This window comes from Rhincodon typus, chromosome 1, assembly GCF_021869965.1.
Source record: "Rhincodon typus isolate 14 chromosome 1, sRhiTyp1.1, whole genome shotgun sequence".
Lineage (NCBI taxonomy): Eukaryota > Metazoa > Chordata > Chondrichthyes > Orectolobiformes > Rhincodontidae > Rhincodon > Rhincodon typus.
This window is the reverse complement of record NC_063332.1, coordinates 95,697,742-95,706,005: the sequence shown is the minus strand read 5'-3', so window position 1 is coordinate 95,706,005 and position 8,264 is coordinate 95,697,742.

Below are 8,264 nucleotides of genomic sequence, written 5' to 3'. Positions count from 1 at the left end.
AAATAAATTATGCTTTGAAAAAGCTCTTAATTGTATTTTAATCACCTCAGTTGATTTCCTGCAGAGCTACAGGGACTCTCTGACCATACAGAAGGAATGCTGCAAGAAAATGGGAATCACATCGGCATCAGATATATTTTCAATATCTTTAGATCACTGAATACTTCATCATAAACTCGATGTTTTATTATCCCAATAGATGCTTTGTACAAACCTGTCTTATTCTGTATGCCTTATACGTAGTCTTTGTCTGATAAGTTAAAAATATTTGATTATAACATGCGCCAATATTTAAGATTGGCAAATCTTAAATTCCACATTAATAACAGTGTGCAACAAAATGAATTGCTGAAGGCTGTCAGTTTTCCCATGGAGTAAATCTATTATGTATTAACATAATTTAAACTTTATTGAGATCATGCTGCGATCACAATTTTCACATTTTTCATCACTGATGATATTTATTAATGCTTATGATTTTAAGGTGTGTAAGCTGTGAAAAAATAACAAAGAGATAAGGTTGGATAAGTTGACATCAAGCACCAACTCAGGATATTTCTTCCTTCTTCTTGATTAGATGGCACCTGATTCTTTGTCATCTGTTCCAGAACTAGTACTCTCGACACCAAGGCAAATGTTTCCAACACGTGAGTTCAAATCCCATCTGTGAAGTTGAAATGTAATTAATAAAACAAATCTGGATTTAAGCAAAGAATAGCTAACTTCATTCATTGTGATTACATTTTCTGATTGTTGTAAAGTCTGACTGGTTCTTTAGGGAATGGAATCTGACATTACTTAACTAATCAGGCGCATATGTAACTCCAAACTGATGGCAGTGTGGATGACTATCAGCTGTCCTCTGAAATTGCCCAGAAAGCCATTCAGTTGTGTTCAACAAAAGCTTACCAGCACCTTTTTAAGGGTGATTAGGGATATCAGAAAGAAAAACTGGACATGAGTAAGGTTGCTGTGAGGCGATAGAGGAAAGTAAGTGGTGCATGCTTATACCATTTGTAGTTTGTATATCACAAGATATTGACGAATGAGGCTGAAGTGGAAGATTAGAAGAAGAATTAAATGGAAGGATATTGTTAGTTTCTGTCTATTCAACCCCATTTTGACCGTAGCCTCAGAAATGGCCCTACTGATAACAGTCAGTAGCATCGTTTCTTAGAAAATATGGTGCATCTGTCCCCCAGATATTACTACTTTCTTCTGGACAGTATATGTCTTTTTACTGTCACCAGACTCCTAAAGAAGCTCAAACCTTAATTGCTACAAGAAACTCCCAGGACAATGAAATGCTCCAGGTGTGTCCTCAAAGTATCGCTGTCAAATCATGGAACTGTTGTAATCAACCAAAATGGAGAAGGCTAAATAGGAAAGGCACATAATGCTATGGAAGACTTTGTCAGCACCTTTCAGAAGCAAATTTGAGGCATCAGACAGAGCTCACAAACCTCCAAACCTCCATTACCTGACCTGCCAAGCACCACCTAACCATTTGTAGCAGTGTTTGCAGACTGTAGTTCTCGTTAACAAGATGTAACTAGTGCCAAGTGTTCGGTCCTTGGGGCCCCAACTATTTACAATCTGTATTAATGACTTGATGCAGGGATAGATGGTATTAAAGCCAAATTTAAAGGAGACACTAAAATAGTTGGAACATAAGTTGCACGAAAGAAATAAGAAATTTACAAACGGATATGGATAGATTAGGTGAATGGGCCAAAATTTGGCAGATGGAATTTCGTGTAGATAAATGTGGGGTTATTCATTTTGGACAGAAGATTGGAAAGGCAATATTATCTAAATGGAGAGAAACTTCAGAGTGCTTTGGTGCAGAAGGATCTGGGTGTCCTAACTGTGAATTGCAAAAAATTCCCATGCAGGTACAACAGGCAATAAGCAGCAAATGGAATGTTGGCATTTATTGCTAAAGGAAACATATAAACGGAGGGAAATGTTGCTGCAATTGTATTCGGCATTAGTTAGATGGCACCTATTGTGCACAGTTTAAGTCCCCTTATTTGGAGGGATGTAGTTATGTTGCAGACATAATCCACAGTCACTGTTAGTGACGCCAGCTTTGTATTCCAGATTATTAATATATGTTTAAGCAAATTCAATTTTGACAAAATTCTACATTTGAACTTCAACTCATTCTTGGAGAGTTCTTACCTCTGACACTGGCCCATTCACATAAATTCAAGAATACCATACCTTCAGATGTTGAGAAATTGCTGAGTCATTCCTAACAACTCTAGCAGAATATTACAATTGCCCTAACAAGCTAGTTAGTAAGACAGGCAACACATAAATCTTTGTGAAAGTCTTAATTTTAAGGCTTGGACCCTAAGTTGGATACTCAGCCAGCACTTACCAATTTGTGTGCCTAGTTTTGACATATACCTCCAATGGTTGATCAGTCTGCAGAGCTAAAGCCAAATGTTGCTAACCATTTAGCAATTTGAGATGAATAGAAATTTCTTCATTCACTCAGATGACTATGAATTCTTTGGAATTCTCTACACCAGAGGGCTATAGTTTCTCACTCATTGCATATCTTCATTCAAATCAATTTTTTGGTACAAAAAGATTATGGGATATAGTGAAAATGTGAGAAAGTGAAATTGAGGCTGATCAGTCATGATATGTTTAATAGAGGAGCATAATTAAGTGGTTTGTGAAACAACTTACCTCCACTTTCTCAACAAGATTAAGAAATGCAACAAATGCTGACCTTTTAAAATTCTTTCCTGAGGTTTGAACACGCCTTGAAGGATAAATGGTTTACTCCTGCATCTGATTCTTACATTTCACGCTCCTTGCCCTCCTGCAATCTACATTTGATTGGGGTGGTTCTCCCAAGCCAACCACCACATTCCAAACCCCATTCCCCACACAGAGCAATTACTAGGATGTTACTTTACATAATCAGCAGAACAAATTACTCTTCTGTTGTTAATTGTAAGTTGTACCCTAAATATCAAAGGTGACAAAATCCATCAGCAGTTCATCAGTGTGTTCCTGCAGATCTGTAGTAACACACTCAGTCATAATTTCACAGAAGAGTTTGTGTCACATAATGCAGTAATCCTCTGTTGTGGCCTTTTAGCTGATTTCGTACTAGGTCCATTCATTAAAATAATTTGTTTCATAAGCAAAGTGCCTCCAATTCACATCTGTCAGTGTTGTTTTAATGTTTAAAAAATTATGATTTCTAGTGTATCATTAACTCTTGTACTGATTAAGATGTTCAAGATGTCCCTTTTGCTTCTAAACATTTGTAGAAAATAGTTTATTTTACATATTAATTTAGAAAAAGTTTTGTAAGCATTGACAAGTCTATAATAAGTACATTTTCTTCTTTTCTGTCACTCTCTAACTCATTTATTGCAGTAAACAAATTGAGTACAAGGGAAAGAAACACTTATTGGCTTTGTCATTTACCACTTCATTGCCAACAACATTCAGAGAAAAATAAAACACTAAATGTCTAAAACATTAAAATACTTGCTGTTTGTTGTTGAAAATAATTAAGCAGATACTGAAGTTGATTTGAGGATGATAGCATTGAGTAATTGTATATAATGAAGCAGTAAAAATAAAGTATATGTTTTTGTTGCATGAAGTAGATGATAATTTTTTAAGGCTTATCCATAAAACTAGATGACAATTTATGAAGAAAGCAAATTAAGTTCATTAACTTCCAATGGCAAAATTATTTAGTTATCATGCCATACTTCCAAGCTAATATTGCAATTTAAAATTATCATCTTTAAACTATTACTTCAATGAAGCATATTTCACAGTTGCCAGAACAATTTAACCCTTTCTGGTGCTCACAAGACAATTACCTATAATCTATATTTTACACTGACATGTTACACCATATAGTTGTGATTTTGTTCACTTTACAGTTCTTGTCTGATGTGGAATAGTTGGTTCAAAGTGAATTATGTATCGAGCTATGGATATTGGGGTTACTGTCATCATCTTTTTCATGCATTAGACTGAAATTGTGCATTTGACATTGGTGAGGTTTTTTTTGTGTGTGTAATGAGTAAAATTGTCCTTGTACAAAAGTGCAGAAATTGTTCTAATTATTGTCTTAACAGTGACATCTCTTTTAGAAGCTCAACTTGCAAGTCAGCCAAGGATCTGGACGTTATCGCATGACCAGAGGCCATAGGCACTCTGCATAGTGGTACCCTAGGCAAAAACTGTGTGTGGCAATTACTCCATACAATGCTTATTAGATCAGATATAAATAAAATCACAAGATATTTTTAAGTCCCTCCTTTGTGTTATATTGAAGCACATTTCTACATGGTGACAGCAGTGGGACTACTACTAAACGGTGTACAGCAGTGATTATTCTTTTCCAAGTTAAAAAAAAAGCAGAACACGTAAGGAGGCCAAACAAGCTTGAAGGCCAAAATAATAGAAGCAGGACACAAGATACAACACAACTAATGACAGATGTACCAATGCATATGAATTACAACATTGATTATCACAATCAGCTCATTGAGGTACTCATCACAGTGGAAATGACCAAGGATACTTGCATTAAGTCAGTCCAGGATTTGCAACAAATGTACCCATGCAGGTGTGATGTTATCAGACATTTCAAAGGAAATATTGTATTGCACCTCCGAGAAGATGAAATATCAATCAACCCTCCCAGAAAGTATACCATTCACATGCAAGAAAAGCTCAACTGTGAACTGGTTTACATGGAACTGTCCTCATCTGGGCAAGTGATGAGTATACCAACACCTTCCTGATTTATGTCCTTTAGATGGTATAAACTTTAAGAAGTCAGGGAGATTAGTTTTTCATCTCAGAATTTCCAACCTCTGACCTTCTCTTTCAGCCACACTATTTATATGGTTGGTCCAATTAAATTTCTGGATAATAATCCGCAAGGGCACTGGTATTGTGAGATTTACTTATAGCAATGCTGTTGAATGTTAGGGAAGGTGGTCAGCTTCTCTTTTGTTGTAGATGATTATTGCCTTGGACTTCCTAATCCTCACAGACTAATGCTAGGTGATGACAATGCAGGTCAGTGTAAAGGAGATATAGAGCTCTTGTAGTGCAATAGTAGTGTCCTGACCTCTGAGCCAAGAGACATGGGTTTAAGTTCCACCTGTTGCAGCTGTGGATAATAACAACTCTGAACACGTTGAAAAAAAATACCTGCAATAAAGGTGAGAAAATTAGATACCCTCTTTTTAATTGCCTGGCATCTTTGTGGCATGAATGTTACTTGCCAATTATCATCCCTCATCTCCCTGTTGTACATGTCATGCTGCATGTGGACAAGCTTCAGTATCTGAGGAATTGCAATTCATTGATTACTATATTATCATTAACAAACACTATCATTTCTGATCTTATATTAGAGGAAAGGCCATTGGTGAAACAGCTGAAGATCACTGCACCTTCGATGTTGCCTTGAGAAATTCCTGCAGTGATATTCTGAGGCTGAGATCATTGGTACATATTAACCGCAACCATGGTTGTACTAGGTATGCTTCAAACCAAACAAGAGCTAAATTTGACTAGGTCCCCTTGATGTTATACATGGGCAAATGCTGTCTTGATGTCAATAGCAGTCATTTTCCTTATATGTTTGGAATTCAGCTCTGTTTGAACCAAGGTTCTAATGGGGTCTGGATCTAAGTGATCCTAGTGGAATTTAAACTGAGCATCTATGGGCAAATTGTTGCTGAGTAAGCATTATTTGAAATCATCAGCGATGACGTGTTCCTGCTCATTGCTGATGATTTAGTTTAGACTGATGAGGCAGGAGTTGGACAGATTATGTTTGTCTTGTGCAAGACATATGGAGAGCATGGCATCAGAGCATTACAGTAGCTGGGATGGGCCAATGGTCAGCAGGCCCACAATGGAGCAGGATAGCCAGCATTCAGTAGGCCCTGAGCGATCGGTAGACTGGGGCCTGGTGCGGTCAGCCTGTCACAGATGGCAGTCAGCGAGTTGCAAACCAGGTTGGGGTCAACCCAGTGTGTGGGAGTGCGAGGCCATGTGTGGAAAGCCCCCAGCGTGGAGCGATGAGAGGTTGCGGAAGGACTACAGTGTCTATCTTTTAACTTTATTATTTCATTTTCATAATTTATTACATGAAGAACACACCAGAGAACTTTTAGATTTTTTCTTTATTTCTCTATTTTTGTGCCTAAGCTATTTTATTACCTAATATTTGTAACTAGGTACCTAAGATGGCACTGTGTGTGGTAACATTGTACACTTTTCACTGTACTCCTGTACTTTAGTACACATGATAATAAAATCTAATTCTATTTAGACAATTTCCCACATTGTTGGTACTGGTGTACAGGTGTGCTGGACAATTTTCGCTAAGGGCACAGTACATGTCATCTGTATCACAGTCAGAATGGTGCTGGGGTCCATAGCTTTTGCTGCATCCAGTATCTTCCACCACTTCTTACTATAACGTAGAGTGAATCACATTGTTCGAAGAATGGCCCCGTGTTGGTGGGAACCTCCCAGCCTTTGACCTGCTGCTGTCACCACAGTATTTATGTGGGCAGTCCAGTTACGTTTTAGTCAATGATAATTTCCAGGAAGTTGAGACTGTGGTTTTCAGTGGTAGTAATGTAATCCAATGTCAGTGTGAGATAATTAGATTATATCTTGCGGCAATATTCATTCCCCAGCACTTATTTGATGACAGCATTACTTGCCATCTATCAGTTGTTATGAGCTGAGAGATGTTGTGATTTTTTTTTTTCCTTTCTTTCTGTTCACCTCGTGGATGTTCACAAGATATACTTTTTAAAAAGAGTGTTTTAAACCTTTTCATTGTTATAACCTTAAAGAATAGACACAGAACAGGCTGTCTGGTGTTGCAAATAAAATGAAAGGATATATGTTTCCGTACAAAACACTCAAAAGTATAAATTCATCAAAAACAATCACTCCTGCACATAAACAGAAACAATTAGACAAGGTTTGGTCAAGCCTAGATTCAAAACATGCAATTAGTTTATTACCAGAATAACAAGAAAAAATATCATACGTTCTTAATCAGTCCTTTTAAGAAGGGAAGCATTTCAGGCCTAAGGGCTTCTCTTCATGGTTCTTTAAGGATAAAAATGGAGGTATGCAGTTTCTGGGCTTTTCTTTCAAAATCAAGTGTATGGAGAAAAAGTATATTGTCTTGGAGGTAAATAGACATTCATTGTAATGCTCACTGAATGAATTGACTGTGTGCTAAGGCAGAGTTTCCTTTCTTCTTGTTGGGAGATGATCCCTCTGCACTGGGCTGTTGCAGACTAACTTATTGACTTGAAAGACTGACTGTAGTCTGTCCTTAGAATAATAAGTTTTGCTATTAAAAGCTAGTTTCCACGACATGATCACAGAATCAGTAGTTGCATTATCAGCACAAATGATCCATATGTGGAATATTTCTAGCCAGCCAAACTCACGTGGCATCTACATCTCGTGCATGTCTTTTTCTATTTTTGCTATGCATTCTTTTTTTTGTTACATAAATCCTCTTGCCTTCATCGAGATTTAACTGAAGACTAGCAGTTTGGACAGTCAGAATTAACACTTGTCCACTCAGTATGTTTGTGTTCTGGTAGTTTCTGGGATTTTGTGAACTTATCTTTTCCAATGAGAGATTATTGTACGTCAATGTGCACAGCATTGAATAAACTGATCTACCAGCCTTTTATCCGTTTCTCTGAATTCATATTGGAAGATGTAACAGTTTGATGAAAGATGTGTGCTGAGTTTCTCTAATTTTGCTCAACTATTAAACAAATTTAACTCTTTCTCTCAGAATCAGCTGACTCCTTTCCTCTTCACAAATGGCTTTCACTTTTGTAAAGCTTCTCAAGTGTGTCTATGATATTACAGGTCTTTTATTTCATCAATGGCTGAAGCTGTTTATTAGTGTGGCATTTTGTTTTTGCCCAATTTGCTATTTTTGTCTCTTTCTGGCACTAATTTGGGTTCATTCTTTTCCACCAAATTCATCATTCACTCAATTTAAAATATGAGAATTCTATTTGCAGGCACCTGCAACCATCATATTATTTCTTCAGAGATGGTAGGAACTGCCGATGCTGGAGAATCCGAGATAACAAGGCGTAGAGCTGGATGAACACAGCAGGCCAAGCAGCATCAGAGGAGCAGGAAAGCTGACGTTTTGGGTCTGGACCCTTCTTCACAAATGGTTTTTTGAAGAAGGGTCC